Raw genomic sequence first — 24,775 nt, forward strand, 5'->3', positions numbered from 1 at the left:
AGTTGAACAGAGGGATCTAGGAATAACTGCACAGTTCCTTGAAGGTGGAATCTCATTGAGATAGGGTGGTAAAGAAAGCTTTTGGTGTGCTGGCCTTTATAAATCAGAGCATTGAGTATAGAAGTTGGGATGTAATGTTAAAATTGTACAAGGCATTGGTGAGGCCAATTCTGGAGTATGGTGTACAATTTTGGTCGGCTAATTATAGGCTATGGTCTAAGTGCAGATAGATGGGACTAGGGGAGAATAAGTGTTCGGCATGGACTAGAAGGGCAAAAGTGGCCTGTTTCCGTCCTGTAATTGTTATATGGTTATATGTTATATAGTGATATGGCATGTGAGCGCTGCCTATATTGCAGCCTATACCGGCTGTTGTTCGCAATCCTCAATGTCCTCCTCATAAACTATACTCTGAATTAGCTATTGCAAAATAAAATTAAGGGAAAGCAAAGCAGTGAGTAATTGTTGTTTATCAATTCAGCTTTCCACACTGTTTTTCTTGACAATCAGTTGATATCAGACCCAAACGAAACGTAGTTCCTTGGTGAAAGATTCATTTCGCTTTAAATGGTGCAACATTTCTCCTCGCCGAGGCACGCTCCGCTTTCCTTAAAGCCAGCAAAGCAAGTCACCTGACATGTTCCCCTCTTGAGGCTGCACTTATCTGTACGACACAAAATACAAGATGAATTATCAGTTGGTAGACAAGGGAACTAACTTTGAAAGTAATGAAGTTTAACTTTCAGGGCCTCTAATCCCGGTGGGGCCCCAGAAGCGACTTTAGTCCACATTGGTTAAACATTTTGGGTCAACTGTATGAGGAGGTGTTTTTAAATAATAATAATAATAATAATAATAATAATAATAATAATAATAATAATAATAATAATAATAAAGTGTAATTCAATACAAAATAATAGTTAAAATTAAAAGGTTATTAAAGCATTATGTAGGCTAGCTGTAAACGAAAAACAACGTTCAATTTAAGGATGTTTCATTCTTAATGTATTTAATATAAAATATTTATAAATAATTTAAATAATTATTAACATTTCTGACAGAAATGAAAACTTTTATTTAAATTATTTACCTTGCCGTAATCGAAAAAATGAAAGCAAATTTTGTTAAGGTCAACATTTCGGAAACTTTATATTTGCACGAATAATCTTATAAAACCTTAAAATAAAAAATTGGATTCAAACAAGGGGACATGACATGAGAATTAAGGGACTGAAGTTTAGGGGTAACATGAGGGGGAACTTCTTTACTCAGAGAGTGGTAGCTGTGTGGAATGAGCTTCCAGTGAAGGTGGTGGAGGCAGGTTCGTTTTTATAATTTAAAAATAAATTGGATAGTTATATGGATGGGAAGGGAATGGAGGGTTATGGTCTGAGTGCAGGTATATGGGACTAGGGGAGATTATGTGTTTGGCACGGACTAGAAGGGTCGAGATGGCCTGTTTCCGTGCTGTAATTGTTATATGGTTATATGGTTATACTTAACATATAATACCATTACAATAAATAATAACAACTTTACTAATGTACGATTAAAATACAGTAAAAATAAAAAGGTCATAACAATATCTTCATTGGTAGATACAAACAGTAGATAACGCATCGTAACAAAAAGGGGAGCCGTTGAAAGGCAATCACAATGGAAACGAATCACGTGCTTATCACGTTATGTTAGATAGTGTTAGATTGGCCTAAGCCTATTGTTTTTATGAAGAGGTGAACGGAAGGAAGGCAGTGACCGCATAGCCTAGGCTAATACTGTACAGGTGCACAACCTTTTATCCGGTGTTCCAGAAATCGAAAAGCTCCGAAAACCGGCCATTTTTTCCAGATGTCGTCTGCGCACCAAAGCTCGCGTTTGGCGCCAAACCTGACCCAAAACGACCCACGGTCAACCCAGGTCTGTACTACTGTAGCGGCTGCCTCCTCCCTGGAGACCGGGAGACGCTTAAACATCTGTAAATCATTGCTTAAATGTTAGTCAGTTAGTTTGGAGGGCTTTTATGTGAAGGGGGGGGGGTGAAGGGGTAAACTTTAATTCTTAGTCCCCTACCTGGTCGGAGAGGCGGGGAGCGGTCAATGCCTTACCGGGTCGCCGTGCAGTAAGCTCCGCAGCGCTGTGGCCGGTGGGGCCGCGGGCGGTGCCGGTTGTAGCTCCGACCCCGGCAACTCTACCCCTGGCTGCGAGGCGCTCCAAATCCAGCGCGGCCCGCGGCCGGGCGCCCCAGCCCCGCAAATGTCGGGAGTCGGCAGCGTCGCAGCGCTGGGATACCAGCGGGGTGCGGGCAATGCCTTACCGGGTCGCCGTGCGGCAAGCTCCAGAGCGCTGTGGCCGCCGACACACAACATCGCGGAGCGTCGCTGGATTTGGAGCCGCGCAGCCAGGGGTAGAGTTGCCGGGGTTGGAGCTCCAACCGGCGCCGCCCGCGGCCGGACGGAGCCCCCAACTCCGCGGCTCCAAATCCAGCGATGCTCCGTGATGTTGTGTGTCGGCGGCCACAGCGTTCCGGAGCTTGCCGCACGGCGACCCGGTAAGGCATTGCCCGCTCCCCGCTGGTATCCCAGCGCTGCGACGCTGCCGACTCCCGACATTCCCGGAGCTGGGACGTCCGACCGCGGGCGGCGCTGGATTTGGAGCGCCTCGCAGCCAGGGGTAGAGTAGCCGGGGTCGGAGCTCCAACCGGCGCCGCCCGCGGCCGGACGGAGCCCCCAGCTCCGCGAGGTTGGGAGTCGCCGACCAGGTAGGTAGGGGACTAAGAATTAAAGTTTCCCCCTTCACCCCGACTCCACCACCACCACATAAAATCCCTCCAAACTAACTGACTAACATTTATGCAATGAGTCTCCCGGTCACCCGGGAGGAGGCAGCAGCTCCAGACTTTTCAAGCCGCCCGCGCTACCTACCTAATCTACGCTAAAAATCTTCCATTTTGAAATCCGAAAATGTCCGAAATCCGACAAGTGTCTGGTCCCAAGGCTTTCGGATAAAAGGTTGTGCACCTGTATTACAAGTATTTATGAAAAAGTTTAAAAAAACCTTTCTCAGAAAGTAGACCTAAAGGTTGTTGACTATTACGGCATTTTGCAGGAGCTGGATTTTTTTTTATTTTCTGGATCTCCACGAAGATGGGGGATTTTAAACACACAGGGCAATCTACATATAGTTTGCACACTATGAGGCAGTCCAGGCAATTAAAAATGGATATATAGGTATTTTTCAAATACTTTGCAAATTTTTGAAGACTCAAAAGAGAAGCCTGAATGTAAACAAGATGCAAAACATTTACATCTCAAGTTGGTAAGGCTGGAATATGTTATATTAACATTCGTTTGGGAAGTGGTGCTGGAGCGTTTCAACAAAACAAGAAACTCCAAAACCCTGGTTTTGATGCATTTGAAGGATATCTTCTGCTATCATCTTTACTTTTGTTTGTTAAACTCAGAAAAAATTCAGCCAATAGGATTGCACACTATGAATCAGGAGCAAAAGGTTTGTGTGAAGATATCACCTCAAGTTATTCTGATGCTTCCAACCGCATTGTTAGAAGGACATTTTCAGATGGAACAAGTGGCGTTGCTTCTTTGAGAGGAGCTGACAAATTTAGGATAGAAGTTCTATATCAACTCTATGACTGTTTGAGAAATCTGTTACGCAAGATTATTGACCCATGTGAGCAGATTGCGAAAAGGTTTAAGTTAGATGCGGACAGTATTAAACGTATAATACCATATTACGAAGATGATGTGGACCACAAATTAGTAAACGAGTGATACCAGTTCAAAGAATATTTGCACCTTATGATAATCCTCAACACAGAAGAAAATACGCCATCTAAAATCCAACGTGCAGAAATTTTTCAGCTTATTTGTGAGCAACACCTAATTGAAGTGTTCCCCAATGTTACAGCTGTGCTTAAGCTGTACTTGACAATGCCTATCATAAGCTGTGAAGCAGAAAGGTATTTCAAAATTTACCCTAATTTTCATCCCTCCATAAATCGGATTTTTTAAATTCACACCAGTGACTTTGACATGTGAAATAATCCAGTACAGCAATTTTCACCAACATTTGAAATGTGTGGTTGAATTAAAAGAAAGTGTGGTGATCCGTCATGGAACAACCCCATTGAAGAAGGTAACAGTGGTTAGCAAGACCCCGTTGCTGTTTGCGAAGGGGCCGCCATAAAGGTTCAAGCTTCAGGGCCGCAAAAATGTAGGTTCGCCACAGTAGGTAGTTGTAGGGATAAACTAGGACAGATTAAATATTAAATGTGCTCGTCAAATATCTATCTATCTATCTATCTATCTATCTATCTATCTATCTATCTATCTCAAACAAAGAGTGAATGGGGAACTAACAGATCGATTTACCACTGCAGTTGCAGTGCGACAAGAGTGTGTGATCCTTTGCGAACTGGTCATGTTGTATGCATTGCACGACACACATATGCAGGCGTAAATATCCAAGGTCAGCTCCTAAATAACCTGCATTTCGCAGGTTATAGATAGGGTCGTAAAGAAAGCTTTTGGTATGCTAGCCTTTATAAAACAGAGCATTGAGTATAGAAGCTGGAATGTAATGTTAAAATTGTATAAGGCATTGGTGAGACCAAATCTGGAGTATGGTTTACAATTTTGGTCGCCCAATTATAGGAAGAAGGTCAACAAAATAGAGAGAGTACAGAGGAGAGTTACTAGAATGTTGCCTGGGTTTCAACAACTAAGTTACAGAGATAGGTAGAATAAGTTAGGTCTTTATTCTCTGGAGCGCAGAAGGTTAAGTGGGGACTTGATAGAGGTCTTTAAAATGATGAGAGGGATAGACAGAGTTGATTTGGACAAGAAACAGGGAACTTTCCAGTGTACTAGGAAAGGAAATAGAAAACAGACATTCAACATTTGAAGTGATGTCCCTTCACACAATAAGGTGACAAACTTTGAGAATAGGGAAGATTCAAACAAGAGGACATGACTTCAGAATTAAGGGACAGAAGTTTAGGGGTAACATGAGGGGGAACTTCTTTACTCAGAGAGTGGTAGCGGTGTGGAATGAGCTTCCAGTGGAAGTGGGGGCGGCAGGTTCGCTGGTATCATTTAAAAATAAATTGGATAGGCATATGGATGAGAAGGGAATGGAGAGTTATGGTATGAGTGCAGGCAGGTGGGACTAAGGGAAAAATGTTGTTCGGCACGGACTTGTAGGGCTGAGATGGCCTGTTTCCGTGCTGTAATTGTTATATGGTTATATAGATGACATCACACTCATTGCTGCTAGTGAAACCGACCTCCAGACTTTAGTAAACCTCGTACATGAAAGCAATAAAGCGCTGGGACTGAAAATCAACTTAGCGAAAAACACAAGTGCAGGCGATCTCCAAAGAGAACATAAAAATAAATATCTAAATCAATGACACATCATTAGCCCAGTTGAGGATTTCACATATCTAGGAGGAAAGATATGTCAAACTGGATCCTACTCGGAAGACGTAAAATTACACGCTGGGAAACCTGTTGGGACTGTTCAAAACCTCCAAAAGATATGGGGCGCAAAAGACATCCGAAGCAGCACTAAGATCAAACTCTATAAAGTACTTGTGCTCTCAATACTGTTGTATGGAGCGTAAATATGGGCACTAGGAAAGGAAGTAGAAAACAGACTTTCAACATTTGAAGTGATGTCCCTTCACACAATAAGGTGACAGATAGCCCCTTCCTAACCCTGTTGTTTGTTCCACGGCTCCAAGTGAGAGGCTAAGTGGCAGTGATTGTAGAATGAAAGACTGGAGGGTGCAAGGGGCAGTGGCATCTTTCCAATTGAGAGAATGTAAGTTCTCAACAGCTACTGAACAAGGCGAGTGTCTCAGCTGACGGTCAACGGCCCGCCGGGAATGCCCCCCCCAGAGCCAGCGTCTCCGCCCCGCGCCGACTGCAAGTAGTATTGCGGAGGCTAATGGGATTGAAGGATGATAAATCCCCTGGGCCTGATGGTCTGAATCCCAGGGTCCTCAGGGAGGTGGCTATAGAAATAGAAGACGCATTGGTGATCATTTTACAATGTTCAATATGATCAGGATCAGCTCCTGTGGATTGGGGCATAGCTAATGTTATCCCACTTTTCAAGATAGGAGTGAGATAGAAAACGGGGAATTACAGACCAGTTAGCATGACTTCGGTGGTGGGAAAGATGCTGGAGTCAATTATTAAAGAGCTAATAATGGGGCATTTGGATAGGTGTAAAAGGTTTAGTCCAATTCAGCATGGATTTAGAAAAGGGAAATCATGCTTGACTAATCGTCTGAAATTTTTTGAGGATGTGACAATAAAATGGATGAAGGGGATGTAGTGTATCTAGAGTTTCAGAAAGTCTTTGATAAGGTCCCGCACGGGAGACTGGTGACTAAATTTAGAGCACATGGTATTAGGGATAGGGTGTTTGGGGCCGCAACTGTTTACCATATATATTAATGATTTGGAAGAGGAAATTAGGAGCAACACTGGCAAGTTTGCGGATGACACAAAGCTGGGTGGCAGTGTTAACTGTGAAGTGGATATTAGGAGGTTGCAGGGTGACCTGGATAGGTTGAGTGAGTGGGCAGATACATGGCAGATGCAGTTTAATATTGAAAAATGTGAGGTTATCCACTTTGGCGGCAAAAACAAGGGGGCAGATTATTATCTCAATGGGGTTAGGTTAGCTAAGGGGGGGAAACAGCAAGACCTGGGTGTCCTTGTACACCCGTCACTGAAAGTTGGTGTGCAGGTACAGCAGGCAATGAAGAAAGCTAATGAAATGTTGGCCTTCATAACAAGAGGATTTCAGTATAGGAGTAAAGAGGTTTTCTGCAGTTGTATAGGGCTCTGGTAAGAACACATATGCAGTATTATGTACAGTTTTGGTCTCCTAATTTGAGGGAGGACATCCTTGTGATTAAGGCAGTGTAGCGTAGGTTCACGAGATTAATCCCTGGGATGGCGGGACTGTCATATGAGGAAAGATTGAAATGACTAGGCTTGTATTCACTGGAGTTTAGAAGGATGAGGGGATATATTATAGAAACATATAATATTATAAAAGGACTGGACAAGCAAGATGCAGGAGAAATGTTCCCAATGTTTGGTGAATACAGATCCAGGGGCCACAGTCTTTTAATAGACGGGGGGGGGGGGGCAATTTAAGACTGAGGTGAGAAAAACCTTTTTCACCCAGAGAGGTTTGAATTTGTGGAATTGCCTGCCACAGAGGACAGTGAAGGCCAAATCACAAGATGGATAAGAGAGTTAGTTAGAGCTCTAGGGGCTAGTGGAAACAAGGGATATGGGGAGAAGGCAGGCATGGGTTACTGATTGGGGCCGATCAGCTATGATCACAATGAGTGTTGGTGCTGGCTCGAAGGGCCGAATGGCCTCATCCTGCACTTATTTTCTATGTTTCTAAATGAGGGGGTAGTGTACATCGACCCCAGATGCAGATCACTGTTGCTGATTGTTGTTCTCCCGATCCGTAATCCAGTTCAGGTTTCTGGTGGTGTGTGACAAGCAGTTCTCACTTTGATCTAGGACTCAGAGCCTACAGCAGCTTATGTAATGCTGTATCTATGTGATGTTATTAAAATACTTATTATGAAGTTAAACGACTCAGTGTTATCAGTATTTCATACCCTAGACTCACCAAGTCCTAATAAACGACTCACGCTGAGACCCACCGCCGACCTCTCGCCCAAAACCTTGTCTCTGTGACCTGCCTATCAAGGGATGATTGGACTAAGGAATTGAAGCGAAAAGCGTCTCTGCGGAAGGCACCAGCGAGGGGTGGAGATGGTAAGACGTAGATGTGACTGGACGTGGGATGGAAAGCACGGCCTACAATGTTGTGGATGCAAAAGCTGGTGTTTACCCCAAAAAACTGTATACTTACACATCGCCTCTTGTTCTGGAGTCAATGCGGACGCACCCGCAACGAGCAACATGCCAATGAGAAACAGGAGCATTTTCCCCATCTTTTGCTTGCTTCTTATTCACGCTCAAAGAATGCGAGAAGATCTGGTATCTGATCTGAGACTTTGCTGTATTTATACTGAGCAAGGAGGTGCGTTGCGTTGGCGGGTATGGTGTGGTGACGGTGCCAGCTAGTCACTCATTGTGGACGATTTGTTCCATGCGGCGCCCGTCAGTCCGTCAAGTCTTCATTGGCTCGGGCACATCGATCGGTTGCCAGCATGATTACCAAGACAGCATGTTCTAGTCTGCAATACACATGTTCCATGTTTATAGATCGTAAAACTGGCGCCAGACGCTGAAAGAGCCTGCGTGTCAAACTTCCAGACATGACTCCCTGTCCGCGGATTTCATGTCCATTTCATTCGTGCAACGTGTCCAGGTCTAATGAATCCGTGTTTCGACAAGAATGTACACATTTTCAATTTCATGTCGTTGGCAAATACCAGCAACTTGTCGCACAATCCAATGCGAATCAACTGAACCCAGTATTCCACATGCAGAATAACAAACACCTGGAACAACTGTAGCCTTCGATGGCATGAATTCCTCATCTCAGTGCTAAATTTCCTACCCCTTATTCTTAAACTATGTGACCCCTGTTTCTGGACTTCCCCAACATTGGGAACATCTTTCCTGCATCTAGCTTGTCCAAACCCTTAAGAATTGCAAATGTTTCTTTAAGATCCCCTCTCGCCCATCCAAGTTCAAGTGACTATAAGCCTAGTCGACCTATTCTTTCACCATATGACAGTCTCGCCATCCCAAGACGCAACCTGGCGAACCTATGCTGCATTCCCTCAAAAGCAAGAATGTCCTTCCTCAAATTAGTAGACCATAACTGGACACATATCCAAGGTCCGTATAAACGGCCTACTGCATGAAGCAATGTGATGATGCAAATTGACATATGTACATTAAAATAGAATTAGCTAATCGAGGGAGAAGATCGTTTGGACATAAATGTGCCAATTCAAAACGGCAAAGCTAGTCACAGATCTAGATGAAGGTCATGCATTGGGAACGCATCCCTTTACAATGTGTGTAAAATAAATTAAAAGATTGTGCGGCGACATCTGTGATTGTAGATATAAATACGAGACCTCATCTTATGAACAGAGCAACAGACAATATGCGACTTCGATATTCCGAAAAACGCAAGGAATCATGGGATTTGTCAAAGCACAAACGCTATGAATCAAATCGAATGAAGCGCTGTAGATTCAGTGAAAATAGTTTGAGCCCATTTATTTTTACTGTTTTCAAAATTGTATTTGTCAGGGGACAGAGAGATTGGGCAGATGCGAGTGGGAAAGCGGGGGGGGAGGCTGGACCGACGGAGACATTCTCGGCAGCTGCAGACCCACGCCTCATCCGCAGCCCGGCTCGTGCTCGTGAACCTGGAGCCGCAAGCGCTGCCGAACCGCCACTGGAACGTCCCATGTCGTCCCCCCCCCAAATGGATTGTTACATCCCCACCCGGGGGCGCGGCCTGAGATATCCGGACCGACGGGACACTGGCCCCAGGCCGACTGCCAGCGCGCAGACTAAGTGTAAACGCCAGATCACCTCTGCCTCTCCCCTCCCCCGCCACCCGACATTGGCAGGTATGGTGTGGTGACGGTGCCAGCTAGTCACTCATTGTGGACAATTTGTTCCATGCGGTGCCCGTCATTCCGTCATGTCTTCATTGGCACGGGCACATCGATCAGTTGCCAGTATGATTACCAAGACAACATGTTCTAGTCTGCAATACACATGTTCCATGTTCATAGATCGTAAAACTGGCGCCGGACGCTGAAAGAGCCTGCGTGTCAACCTTCCAGACATGACTCCTAGTCCGCGGATTTCATGTCCATTTCATTCGTGCAACGTGTCCAGGTCTAATGAATCCGTGTTTCGACAAGAATGTACACATTTTCAATTTCATGTCGTTGGCAAATACCAGCAACTTGTCGCACAATCCAATGCGAATCAACTGAACCCAGTATTCCACATGCAGAATAACAAACACCTGGTACAACTGTAGCATAAGGTGGTAGCTTCACAGATATCTGGTACAACTGTAGCATGAAGGGCTATACTCACAAACATCTGGTACAACCATAGTTTGAGATGCTAGCTTCAGCCCACCTAGCCAGTTGATCAAGGACATGCCTTCCAGTCCTGCCCAAATGCAATCTGATTTTATTTCATTCATTTCTGCTGTCAATGTGGAGTTCTGACCCTCATAATCTCGGCAGGACTGTCATTTTAAACAAAAGCATTACAAGCTATGAGCCAGATCTGATTAATAGGAACAGAAAAAGGGTTGCTTGGCATTAATTCGATGCGCCGACAAGCTATTTCTACAGAGTATGTTTGACTTGAGAATTAAGGGACAGAAGTTTAAGGGTAACATGAGGGGGCACTTCTTTACTCAGATAGTGGTAGCTGTGTGGAATGAGCTTCCAGTGGAGGTGGTGGAGGCAGGTTCGATTTTATCATTTAAAAATAAATTGGATAGTTAGGGGACGGGAAAGGAATGGAGGGTTATGGTCTGAGTGCAGGTAGATGGGACTAGGGGAGAATAAGTTTTCAGCACGGACTAGAAGGGTCGAGATGGCCTGTTTCTGTGCTGTAATTGTTATATGGTTATATATTGTGAGCATGTTTTCTTTCTGATTTGACTGCAGCTTGACTGCTTTATTCTGGTATTTTAGAATAGGGCAGTGGAGCCCTGGTCCCTCGGAGCCATGGGCAGTCAGTTCGCACTTCGTTGTGGTCCATGATGCATTGCAGACAGCCCACTTTATCAACAGACCATAACGCAAACATTGTTCTTTAGCAAAACAGAAACTCAGCGAGTCAGGCATCATCTGGGAAGGGAAAACCAGGCGATGTAACGTTTCGGGCCCTTCTAGCGAAAGGGATAAAGCTGGAACAGAGAGATGGGGGCGGGAGAAAGTAGCAAGTGGGTGGTCGGTGCGTATGAGCGGATGGATTAGCAGATGGACAGAGCATGTTACAAAGGACACAGAATTGTGCCAGATAGGAGAGAAGTGGAAAGAAATGTGAAGCCAAAGAGAGGGATATATTTGGAGTTGAATAAGGTCTCGCGGATTGGAGAAATCAGTAAGCAGGAAAAGCCTCGGTGTTAGTGGGGGGGGGGGGGGTATAGTGTGAGAAATTGATGTGCAACAGTGTTCGGGAAGAGAGTTTGTTTGGAATCATTGTTGTTAAGCTGGATAGACTCAGCTTGTACTCACTAGAATTTAGAAGATTGAGGGGAGATCTTATAGAAACGTACAAAATTCTTAAGGGGTTGGATAGGCTAGATGCGGGAAGATTGTTCACGATGTCGGGGAAGTCTAGTACAAGGGGTAACAGTTTAAGGATAAGGAGAAGTCTTTTAGGACCGAGATGAGAAAAACATTTTACACAAAGAGAGTGATGAATCTCTGGAATTCTCTGCCACAGAAGGTCATTGAGGCCAGTTCAATGGCTATATTTAAGAGGGAGTTAGATGTGGTCCTAGTAGCTAAGGGGATCAGGGGGTATGGAGACTGCAGTTGAATTTGGTGGCCTTGCACCCTGCGTGAAGTGGCATGAAACTGCATTTGAATTTGGTGGCATTGCACCCTGCATAAAATGGTATGAAACTGCACTTGCATATGTTGGGCTTGCACCCTGCATGAAATGGTATGAAACCTCATTTCAATTTGGTGGCCTTGCACCCTGCATGAAATGTTATGAAACTTAATTTTAATTTGGTTACCTTGCACCCCGCATGAAATGGTATGAAAGTGCATTTGAATTTTTAAGCCTTGCTCCCTGCTTGAAATGGTATGAAACTGCATTTGAGTTAACTGGCCTTGCACCCTGCTTGAAATGGTATGAAACGGCATTACAGTTTGGTGGCCTTGCACCCTGCTTGAAATGGTATGAAACTCCACTTGCATTTGGTGGCCTTGCACCCTGCTTGAAGTGCTATGAAACTGCACTTGAATTTGGTGGCCTTGCACCCTGCTTGAAAAAAAATGAAATGAAATGAAATGATTCAATTTATTGTCATTGTCAGTGTACAGTACAGAGACAACGAAATGCATTTTTAGCATCTCCCTTGAAAGGGAGACACAGGGCGTTGCGGTGTGCCCGCGCCTGCCGCCGTAATTACATTCCATTACAGGCAAAGGTGGGTGAAGTGTCTTGCCCAAGGACACAACGACAGTATGCACTCCAAGCGGGATTTGAACCGGCTACCTTCCGGTCGCCAGCCGAACTCTTAGCCCATTGTGCTATCTGTCGCCCCAGTGGCACAGAAGCATGGAAACATAGAAAATAGGTGCAGGAGTAGGCCATTCGGCCCCTCGAGCCTGCACAGCCATTCAATATGATCATGGCTGATCATCCAACTCAGTATCCTGTACCTGCTTTCTCTCTTCTTTAGCCACAAGAGGTGTTAATGCCAACATGGGTGTTAATGCCAACACATGCAGATGGATCAAGGACTTCTTAACAGACCATCCACAGACTGTCAGGATGGGGTCCAATCACTCGCCAGTCCTGACACTCAGCACAGGAGTGGCACAAGGTTGTGTGCTGAGTCCGATCTTATGTACAATATACACCCATGACTGCACACCAATACACAGCACAAACCGGATCATCAAGTTTGCGGATGACACAACTGTGGTGGGGCTGATAAATAACAACGACGAGTCTGCCTACAGAGATGAAGTCCAAAAACTGACTGTCTGGTGCACTAAAAATAACCTGGTACTCAACCCAACCAAAACAAAAGAGCTGGTTATTGACTTCAGGAGGAGGAGAGAGGAACCTGCTCCTCCCTATATCAAAGGAGACATGGTGGAGACTGACTAAGTTCCTGGGAATATACATATCCCAGAATCTCAAATGGCAAATGAACACCGTCACTCTCGTGAAGAAGTCACAGCAGCGGCTGTATTTCCTGAGGTCTCTGCGGAGAGCAAACGTTTCACAGCCGCTGCTGCTGTGCTTCTACCGGTGCGCCGTGGAAAGTATCCTCTCCTGTGGCATCCTGGTGTGGTTTGCTAGCTGCACTGTGGCTGAGAGGACGGCGCTGCAGAGAGTTATTGAAACTGCACAGAGCATCACAAACGCGCAACTACCCTCCCTGGATGACATATACAGGGCCCAATGCTTGCGCTGGGCCACAAACATCAAGCAGGACACATCCCACCCTGCTAACCACATTTTCACTCTGCTACCCTCTGGGACGAGAGATAGATCTCTGAAGGCTCGCACCGGTAGACTAAAAAATAGTTTCTACCCATGTGCGATAAAATAACTTAATTCTAACAGAGAACACTGGGGAAGCACATCATAATTCGTGGTGCAAGATAATGCGCAATATTCTTTAAAAATATTTTTAATACCTATTTATTATTTTCTTTACTGATTTTGTGTATATGTGAGTCAATGGTTGTTGTGTTTTTTGTTTTTTTTTTAAACCATATAACCATATAATAATTACAGCACGGAAACAGGCCATCTCGGCCCTATAAGTCCATGCCGAACAACTTTTTTTCCCTTAGTCCCACCTGCCTGCACTCATACCATAACCCTCCATTCTCTTCTCATCCATATGCCTATCCAATTTATTTTTAAATGATACCAACGAACATGCCGCCACCACTTCCACTGGAAGCTCATTCCACACCGCTACCACACTCTCGAAGGAGATGCAATGGAATTTCATTGTACAGTATTGTGCAATGACAATAAACTTATTATATTCTATTCTATGCTATATGAAAGTCCTGACATCCCAGGAATTAGTCTGGTGAACCTTCTCTGTACTCCCTCTATGGCAAGAATGTCTTTCCTCAGATTAGGAGACCAAAACTGTATGGAATACTCCAAGTGTGGTCTCATCAAGACACTGTACAACAGTAGTAGAACCTCCCTGCTCCAATACTCAAATCCTTTTGCTATGAATGCTAACATACAATTTGCTTTCTTCACTGCCTGCTGCACCTGCATGCCTACTTTCAATGACAGGTGTACCATGACACCCAGGTGTCGTTGTATCTCCCCTTTACCTAATCGGCCACCATTGACATAATAGTCTACTTTCCTGTTTTTGCCTCCAAAGTGGATAACCTCACATTTATTCACATTATAATGCATCTGCCATGCAATAATACATAGATTTGTAATAACAAATGGATTGGATTGTAATTTAATGGCAAGAGATTTGCTCTGCACATTTCAATTGAAAATTGAATGCAGCTACGGTGGAATAATATTTTCATTAATTTGCCTGCCTTGTTTTGTCAATGTTTTCAAGGACAGTTAAGCACCTTAAGGTTTAAAAGTAAATCCACTCTAGTTCAATAAGTGGACGACTTGTTGGTGGCTAGTTCGGTGGGGGCGCTGCAAGCCAGCGCCTTGTCAGCAGCGTGTCCGTTTTTTCCTACTTTTTTTGTTTTTTTAGTATGTTTTAATGTATGCTTTTAATGTCTCTCTGTGTGTGTTGTGTGGGGGGTGGTGCAGGGGGGGTGAGGGGGAAACCGCTTCGGTCGCCTCCTCCACGGAGAGGAGACTTTTTCCAGGTCGCCTGCCCCGTGGCCTAACACCAAGGATCGGGCGGCCTTTCCTGGAGACACGCCCGGGGCTTCAGCGGCGGGCGCAGCGTGGACTCTCGGCATGGAGCGGGCGAGCCCTCACTGGGTCTAGCCGAGGGGAGCGCTCCATTTCGCTGGCAGCCTGAAGCCGCGGCCTGCAGAGCTCCAGCTGGCGCGCCATCTGCAGCCCGGGATCACACGTTGGGGACCCGAGGGGGGAAGAAGAAGCTCCGAATGCCGGCCCGCGGCCAACTTCTACTGCAGGCGCCGTGGCGACTTACCATCAGGAGCGGGGTCCCTCGCCAGGGATCCCTGGAAAGAAGCTCCAGACCACCGGCCCTGCAGTCTGCGGTGCTTCTGGCTGTGGTGCAAAATTTAAATCTATGACCTCCGGCCTGCGGCCTACTCCAGCCTGAAGCCACAGTCACCGGTGGGGAGGAGCCGATTCTGGACTTACCTTGACTTTTCCCTTGTCATTTTACCATCTGGACGCCCGCAGCAACGGCTGCGGAAGGTTGAGGTCCCGACCATGGGGGAAAATGGAGGAGGACTGGCCAATTTCTGTGCCTTCCACCACAGTGATGATTGCTGTGGTGGATCTTTGTGTTAAATTTTTATCGTGTATTGTTTGTTCTTTCTCATTGTACGGCTGCTGACAAATTCATTTCACTTGCACTTTATGTGCAATGTGACGAATAAAACTGTATTGTATTGTATTGTATTGTAGCTTAGATGAGCAGATCAATCGTGAGGACACTACTCAATTATTGAACCACTTGGCAACCTTACAATATGTGGTCTCACAGTCCAAAGTATTAATGGCTCAACAAAAAGTAAAATTTCTGGGAGTGATAATTTTGGCCACGGAAAGTCTAGAGAGTAGTAGACTTGAACCAATTTGTGAATTTCCTGTACCAAAAGAGGTGAAGCAGATGAGACAGTGGCTCGGAATGGTGAACTATTGCTGACCATGGATCCCAAATATTGCACTAGACACCAAGGAATTCACTCCTTATACTAGCCTAGAGGACGAATTTCAGTTGTCCAAAGAAGCTCAGAAAGCTTTTGAGAATTTAAAGAGATCATTTTACTTCGTAGTCACGTGACGGACTCCATGAAGAACCCGACAGTCCGCATGCGCATCATTACGCTACACACATTGCACGAGTCATTTCGAGGAGGAAGGACGTTCCTCCTAAACGGCTGGTGTATAAAACCAGCGAAGACAGGTAAGAGATCTACGTTTTGTCTTACCTCTAGGATGGACAGAAGACGGACGAAAACTGCAAAAAAGCTGGCGGGGGAGAGCCGTGCAGGAACGGGCAGCCAGCGGCGGCAGACGGCAGGGCTGTCTCCATTGTCGGGAGCACCTGTGCCGGAGTTAGCCTCACCACCGGTGGGTGGAAAGGCTATACGAAAAACCGACAGCCGTTCTGTTGGACGACTCAGATATCGAACAGCCCCAAGCCACCTACGCTCAGGGGCCTGTGGGGCTGAAAGAATTGGAGGAGCAGCAAGCGACCAGTGACCGAGATCACTGGAACGCGTTTGAGCTGCGGGACCAGTGACCGCGAGCGGTCAGCGCTCGAAAGCCCTGTACCGTGTAGGAGCGGCAGCTGGTCCAGGATAAGCCGCAAGAGCCAGGTGCCCGAGAGCACTGGACAAAAATGGAGCGGCTGATGGAGGCAATACTCCAGAGGGGGTCTGGCTCTACTGGGCAGACATACAGCCCCTCTGCAGTACCTTATTCAGGGCTGTATTCGGGGTCTATTGCCTCCCAGGACAGCATAGCAGGGCAGATTTGGACTGACCCTGAACAGAAATTAATGGAAAACTCAGTGCAAGGGGTAAGTGGCAACTTACTTGAAATGGTGGCTCAGTTCGCGAAACCAGAACTCACAGGGGATAATTTACCAGCCAGGTTAGCGGCAAGTATTGATTACATGTCCCTGAACCAGCTACAGGGACAGGCCCTAATTGACACCATGGGGCGTCACTTGCAACCTGGAAACTGTAAATCCCTTAATGTCCCAACCGTGAACGCATGTATTTGGAAGCATGTAGGGGCGAGCATCAGTATAAGGGATGTCCTCCTGCAAAAAGTACTTAAAACCCTCACCGCAGGGATAACAGCATTCACACGAACCCTGGATGAGGAAGATATGAATCAACACCAGAAAGATGCCTTGGCCCTCTTCTGCAAGAACCAATATGAACTAAACAATATCAGAAAGAAGAGCATACTGGACCCAAAATTTGCAGGATTATGCAGAACGGAAATGAGACTGGGCAGGTGGCGGAGGTATGCGTTGGGGAGCACTTCGGGTCCAGTGATCACAATACCATTAGTTTCAATATAACTATGGAGAGGGTCAGAACTGGACCTAGGGTTGAGATTTTTGATTGGAGAAAGGCTAACTTTGATGCGATGCGAGATGATTTAAAAGGAGTGAACTGGGACATTTTGTTTTATGGGAAAGATGTAGAAGAGAAATGGAGGACATTTAAAGGGGAAATTTTAAGAGTACAGAATCTTTATGTTCCTGTTCGGTTGAAAGGAAACAGTAAAAATTGGAAAGAGCCCTGGTTTTCAAGGGAAATTGGACATCTTGTTCGGAAAAAGAGGGAGATCTACAATAATTATAGGCAGCATGAAGTAAATGAGGTGCTTGAGGAGTATAAGGAATGTAAAAAGAATCTTAAGAAAGAAATTAGAAAAGCTAAAAGAAGATATGAGGTTGCTTTGGCAAGTAAGGTGAAAGTCAATCCAAAGGGTTTCTACAGCTATATTAATAGCAAAAGGATAAGGAGGGATAAAATTGGTCCATTGGAGAGACAGAGTGGACAGCTATCTGCAGAGCCAAAAGAGATGGGGGAGATATTGAAGAATTTATTTTCTTCGGTATTCACCAAGGAGAAGGATATTGAATTATGTGAGGTAAGGGAAACTAGTAGAGTAGCTATGGATACTATGAGGTTCAAAGTAAAAGAAGTACTGACACTTTTGAAAAATATAAAAGTGGATAAGTCTCCAGGTCCTGACAGGATATTCCCTAGGACATTGAGGGAAGTTAGTGTAGAAATAGCCGGGGCTATGACACAAATATTTCAAATGTCATTAGAAACGGAATAGTCCCCGAGGATTGGGGTACTGCGCATGTTGTTCCATTGTTTAAAAAGGGTTCTAAGAGTAAACCTAGCAATTATAGACCTGTTAGTTTGACTTCAGTGGTGGGCAAATTAATGGAAAAGATACTTAGAGACAATATATATAAGCATCTAGATAAACAGGGTCTGATTAGGAACAGTCAACATGGATTTGTGCCTGGAAGGTCATGTTTGACTAATCTTCTTGAATTTTTTGAAGAGGTTACTAGGGAAATTGACGAGGGTAAAGCAGTGGATGTTGTCTATATGGACTTTAGTAAGGCCTTTGACAAGGTTCCTCATGGAAGTTGGTTAAGAAGGTTCAACAATGATCAATGATCTGGATGAAGGTGTGGTAAATTGGATTAGTAAGTATGTAGATGATACCAAGATAGGGGGTGTTGTGGATAATGAAGAGGATTTCCAAAGTCTGCATAGTGATTTTGGCCATTTGGAAAAACGGGTGAAAGATGGCAGATGGATTTTAATGCTGATAAATGTGAGGTGCTACACCTTGGCAGGACAAATCAAAATAGGACGTACATGGTAAATGGTAGGGAATTGAAGAATACAGTTGAACAGAGGGATCTGGGTATAACCGTGCATAGTTCCTTGAAGGTGGAATCTCATATAGATAGGGTGGTAAAGAAAGCTTTTGGTATGCTAGCCTTTATAAATCAGAGCATTGAGTATAGAAGCTGGGATGTAATGTTAAAATTGTACAAGGCATTGGTGAGACCAAATCTGGAGTATGGTGTACAATTTTGGTCGCCCAATTATAGGAAGGATGTCAACAAAATAGAGAGAGTATAGAGGAGATTTACTAGAATGTTGCCTGGGTTTCAACAACTAAGTTACAGAGATAGGTTGAATAAGTTAGGTCTTTATTCTCTGGAGCGCAGAAGGTTAAGGGGGGACCTGATAGAGGTCTTTAAAATGATGAGAGGGATAGACAGAGTTGATGTGGACAAGCTTTTCCCTTTGAGAATAGGAAAGATTCAAACAAGAGGACATGACTTCAGAATTAAGGGACAGAAGTTTAGGGGTAATATGAGGGGGAACTTCTTTACGCAGAGAGTGATGGCGGTGTGGAATGAGCTCCCAGTGGAAGTGGTGGAAGCAGGTTCATTGGTATCATTTAAAAATAAATTGGATAGGCATATGGATGTGAAGGGAATGGAGGGTTATGGTACGAGTGCAGGCAGGTGGGAATAAGTGGAAAAAAATTTGTTCGGCATGGACTTGTAGGGCCGAGATGGCCTGTTTCCGTGCTGTAATTGTTATATGGTTATATGGTTATATGGAAACGACCACCGAAAAGACTTACCTGTTTGCAGGGGACCTACCAAAACAGGTAAAAGATTTGGACAAAGAATCCAAAGCCCTGGGACTCATAACAACAACAAAACGCCACCCCCAGAAATACCACCCCTATGCACTCATGGTTACAAGGACTACTCCGGGGAACAGTCGAGGGCAAGACCAATCCAACACCGGTCTTTTTTAGGACATGGCCCAGGCCGGCCCTCGTGGAAGATGCACCCATCTACAACACAAACCAAGACACCGGGGCCTCAACGTCCTCAGGGACAAGGGAAGAGATAGGACCATGGGTAACCTTAGAGGTAAGTAGGTCTGGTTGTTTACTTACAAACGAAAGCATGGGTGTTGGTGGCAGATTACACCTTTTTTCTGGATGCATGGTATAAGTTAACATCAGATACTTATATCTTAAGCAGTATCCAGGGATACACGATAGAGTTCTTACAACCACGTAATCCTCCAGTCCAGCATGTACCGAACAGAGAGTTCAGGCTTAAGGGCAAAGATAAAGCAAAAGCACATGCTGAACTGCAGAGACTCCATAAAATGGGGATAATTGAACAAACCCAACACGAACCTTTAGAATTCCTGTCCAACATTTTTATTAAACAGAAGAAAGATGGTGGTTGCCGAATCATCATAGATTTGAGTCATTTGAATGTTTTTGTAAAATATATTCACTTCAAAATGGAAACCTTTGCTACTGCTAAACTTTTAATCTCCAAAGGTTACTACATGGCAAGCATTGATTTAAAAGATGCTTACTATTCAGTACCCATAACAGGTGACCACAGACATTATTTGAAATTTAATTGGATGGATCAACACCCGCAATACAGAGCATTACCAAATGGACTTACGTCTGCACCTAGGTTATTTACTAAAATATTAAAACCAGCCTTAGCTTTCCTACGGGAACATAAACACATTGTGATGGCTAATTTGGATGATATACTTATATTGGGCAAAAGTGTAAAACAAGCAGAATTAACGATAAGAGCCACCATACAATTATTTGAAAGTCTAGGATTCATTATCCATCCAATTAAATCTAAATTGAAACCTTCAACAACAATGGATTTCTTGGGATTTACCATTAACTCAGTTCTTATGTCAGTGACTTTGCCACAAGACAAAGCAGTAGCCCTCGAGGAAGATTGCAGCAAAATCATTGACACAAGAAAACCATCTATTAGACAGGTGGCAAGAATGATTGGCAAGATAATAGCAGCTTTTCCAGCTGCACAATTCGGACCTTTATATTATCAGAATTTACAAAGGGCAAAAATAAGAGCTCTGAAATACAATGGAGGTCCTTTTGATAGACCTATGGAACTACCAAAAGAAGCCATATTAGAACCACAATGGTGGAAAGAAAACATCAGGCATTGTTCCAATCCAATCATTATCAGCAATCCGTCTATCACACTACAAACGGATGCTAGTGCTCTTGGATGGGGTGCCACGGATACCATCACCAGTGAGAGAGACATAAGGCAGCCTGAAGAATGGGTCGCCTGTCCATTTCCCTCCGTAGATGCTGCCTGGCCCGCAGAGTTCCTCCAGTCATGCCTGTGTGAGAGGGAGGGAGGGAGAGAGAGAGAGAGAGGCACACACAAGGTGGATGTGAAATCTCACCTGCCTGTTTCAGTGACAGACACCCGCCGCCAGTAAATGAAGACACCCCCATCTGTCTCCCCCTCCTCTCCCTCGACTCCCCCACCTTTCCCTCCCAACTCCAGCCCCGTCCCGACCCCCTGGGAAACTGAAGGGAGCAACAATTAACTGCTGCCTGCCCGCTGAGTTAAAGAGTTCCCACGGTAGTAAGACGATGTTAGTTGCGCCCAAGTTCAAATTTCCAACGTGTGTTTCAGAGTAAAATAAATCAAAAACTGTCTGAATCAGCATGTTAGACAAAAAATGCTGGAGTAACTCAGCGGGCCAAGCAGCATCTCTGGAGAAAAGGAATGGATTCCATTTTTGGTCGGGACCCTTCTTCGGGATGATTGTAGGGGGGAACTGGAAGCAAGAAAAGACCGGGACAAATCAGGGCCAACAACAGATGACCTCAGCAGGGTATTTTGAAGAGGGGTCCCGACCCGAAATGTCACCTAACCCTTTCCTCCAGAGATGCTGCCTGACCCACTGAGTCACTCCAGCACTTTATGTCTATATTTGGTTCCCTGATATGCCAATAGTTTGATCCCAAGAGGGAACCAGCGTTGCAAACCTTGGACTGGTTAACCGATATTTATTGCATGGGGGGGGGGGGGGGGGGGGGGGGGGGGGGGGCAGGCAGGGGGGGGGGGGGGGGAGGGGGGGGGGGGGGGGGGGGGGGGAGTTGGGGGAGAGAGAGTAACTCAGCGGGCCAAGCAGCATCTCTGGAGAAAAGGAATAGATTCCATTTTTGGTCGGGACCCTTCTTCGGGATGATTGTAGGGGGGAACTGGAAGCAAGAAAAGAGTTAAGTTAGGGCCTAAACTTAAATAATTCAATGTTCATAGTGAACACGGACACAAAATGTTGGTGTAACTCAGCAGGTAAGTCAGATCTGGGAAGAAAAACATAAAAAGCTGGAGTAAGTCAGAAATTTTTCACATGTACTTCTTTGAGAGATACAGCTCGGAGTCCTCGCCGACCAGCGATGGATGCCTTTCCGAAGCAGGGTCCGGAACGCTACCAATCAATGTTCTCCAGATACCCGTGTAAAGGAGTGAACTGCACGTGCTGGTTTAAAATGAAGACAGACACAAAAAGCTGGAGTAACTCAGCGAGTCAAGCAGCATCTCTGGAGAAAAAGTATAGGTGGTGATTCGAATCGGAACCCTTCTTCAGACATCCTAATCGGAATTGAGTCTGAAGATGTGTCTCGTCCCGAAACATCATCTATTTTTCTCCAGAGATGCTGCTTGACTCGCTGAGTTACTCCAGCTTTTTGTGTCTGTCTTCATTTTAAACCAGCATGTGCAGTTCACTCCTTTACACGGGTATCTGGAGAACATTGATTGGTAGCGTTCCGGACCCTGCTTCGGAAAGGCATCCATCGCTGGTCGGCGAGGACTCCGAGCTGTATCTCTCAAAGAAGTACATGTGAAAAATTTCTCACGGACCATAAAAATGCGGGACCTTTCAGTAAAGTCCCTTTTAAAGATTATAGTTATTTTCTTGAATCACATTAACATAACTCATGAATAGGTATATGTCCATATGCGGATTCAAATCTTTATTTTTTAAATTCAATCCCACAGAAGACAATTTTTACTCACCTTCTGTCCCCTCTGTCCAGCTTCTGGGTTCACCATTCGCAGGAGTTCCCACGGTACACGCAAGAGTTATTACGGATATCGCACTGGCCACTACGTGCATATAATGTTGCAATATTCAACAACAAGTGTACAAGTCACTCTTGGAGAAATTCAAGCTTGTTTGAATTTTCTCCCGAGTCACTAAGTTACACGAGTACCTGCTGTTAGCGCCACGGTGGTCCACGAATGCCGTACGGTTATCGCAAGAGGTTCCCACGATGTTCAACTTTGGTTAACTCTTGCGTCAAGTCGCCCCGTGAAAAAGGGGTTTTAGGGCTATCTCACCAGCATGTAAGATTACAAATTGATAACACCACTGTGGTAGCATACATCAACCACATGGGTGGAAACAAATCGACATCATGTGACAATCTGGCAAACAAGATCTGGCAATGGTGTATCCGCAGAAGAATTTGGATATCAGCTACCTGCTTACCAGGTAGACAAAACTTAGTGGCAGACACCAGGTCACGCAAATTTAATGAGAACATCGAATGGATGTTGGACAGAAAAGTATTTGCTGAAATTACAGCACGATACGGAACACCAGATGTCGATCTATTCGCTTCCAGGCTTAACCACCAAGTGCCAAAATATGTATCATGGGAACCAGACCCTGGGGCAGCAGCTACAGATGCTTTTTCGCTGCATTGGGGGAAATTGTTCTTTTATGCATTCCCTCCCTTCTGCCTCATCAGTCGGGTACTAAGTAAGATAAGACAAGACTCTGCATCTGGTATCTTAATAGTACCTGATTGGCCTACCCAACCATGGTTCCCAGTGGTACAGGAGATGATATTAGAACCTCACATCACCATTCAACACAGACCGTATTTACTGGTAAATCCAGCAACTAGGACAAGTCATCCTTGTCATTGTCACATTAACGTTTTGGTTTGTAGAGTTTGTAGAGGTTTGTAGAGTCTGACAGCTCCTTTATTACACCTGGGCTTAACAACGAGAGCTATGAGCATGATCGCCGGAGCCCAACAAAAAAGTCAACAAAAAATCAATACCTAGTCTATATCAGGAAATGGCACAGGTATTGCAACCAGAACAACATTATCCACAGACCTACAAACATTCAACCGTTATTGGAATTTCTGGTGAATTTACACCATGATGAACGACTTACGTACAGCGACATCAACTGTGCCAGAAGCAAAGATCTTAAGATCTTTGGCCAGAAGTGCCCTGTCTACCTACCTCTGGAGAGAAACGGAATGACAGCCTGTGGGGTCACACCCGTTGGTAACCAAGCTCATGAGGGGCATATTCAATGCTAACCCTCCTAAGGCCAGATACTCCCATATATGGGACGTTGGCATCGTTCTGCATCTACTAAGGAACTGGACTCCAGCCACTAGCCTGTCATTACAGACTTTGACTTTAAAAACGGTCATGCTGATGGCTTTGGTCACAGCACGAAGGGCGAACTCCCTACACAAATTGAGGCTGGATAACATGACCAGTTCGCAGGGAAATTTACATTTTTACATCCAGGAACTGGTAAAACAGAACAGACAGGGGTCGGCAGGCCTAAAAGTGATTTTCAATAAATACCCTGCAGATGAGCGACTGTGTGTGGTAACACATCTTAAAGAATACATTAAACAAACCAAAACCATCAGAGGCACAGAAAAGGCACTGCTCATTAGCCACAGACAGCCTCAAAAACGAATAACAAAACAGACCATTTCCAAATGGATAAAACAAGTACTTACTAAAGCAGGTATAGATACTAATTGTTTTAAATCTCACTCCACCAGGGCTGCAGCTACGTCAGCAGCATACAAGTTGGATGTTCCATTGGATCAGATCCTCAAGACCGCAGGATGGTCATCAGAAGGAATTTTCCGAAAATTTTATAATAACCCAGTGGAGGAAACTGGAACTTTTGCACAAACTATTTTAAGTTCTATAATATAATTTATCCCCATGAATATACGGGGTTTTTTATGATTTCTTTTGTTAATAAATTTTGTTGTTGCATCTACGTACCGTATGGATGTCGAATATTTTCTCCCCTATACCAAGGTAGATGTGTGTCATGGACTCGTCCACGGCAAGAATCACAGAGCTTTGAAATCTTCATGGGGTCCCTCACGTGACTCCGAAGTAAAATAGTAAGATTAAACGAGAAATTACCAGTTCGAAGTTTGATCTGTATTTTATGAGGAGTAACGTTGAGGGAATACCTCCATTCCCACCCTGGATCATAAACGTGACTGGTATCTTTTCTCTAATCTTACTATGTTTAAGTCATTACAGGTATCTGTGATTCACACCGCTGCTTTGAAGAATGATGTGCATGCGGACTAGCGGGCTCTTCATGTATTCCCTCAACGTTACTCCTCATAAAATACAGATCAAACTTCGAACTCGTAAGTTCTTGTTT

The 24,775-nt window shown here is 44.8% G+C and overlaps 1 long non-coding RNA gene across 1 annotated transcript; it reads right to left on the reverse strand.

The window, feature by feature from the left end:
* Positions 1 to 453: 453 nt before the first annotated feature.
* Positions 454 to 8,416, reverse strand: LOC129712818 (uncharacterized). The gene is made up of 2 exons (XR_008726138.1): positions 7,933 to 8,416; positions 454 to 664 (listed from the first exon to the last, which is right to left on the reverse strand). It is a non-coding gene; the product is annotated as an uncharacterized LOC129712818 (long non-coding RNA).
* Positions 8,417 to 24,775: the final 16,359 nt, after the last annotated feature.

The sequence above is a fragment of the Leucoraja erinacea genome, chromosome 33 (genome assembly GCF_028641065.1).
Source record: "Leucoraja erinacea ecotype New England chromosome 33, Leri_hhj_1, whole genome shotgun sequence".
Classification (NCBI taxonomy): Eukaryota; Metazoa; Chordata; class Chondrichthyes; order Rajiformes; family Rajidae; genus Leucoraja; species Leucoraja erinaceus.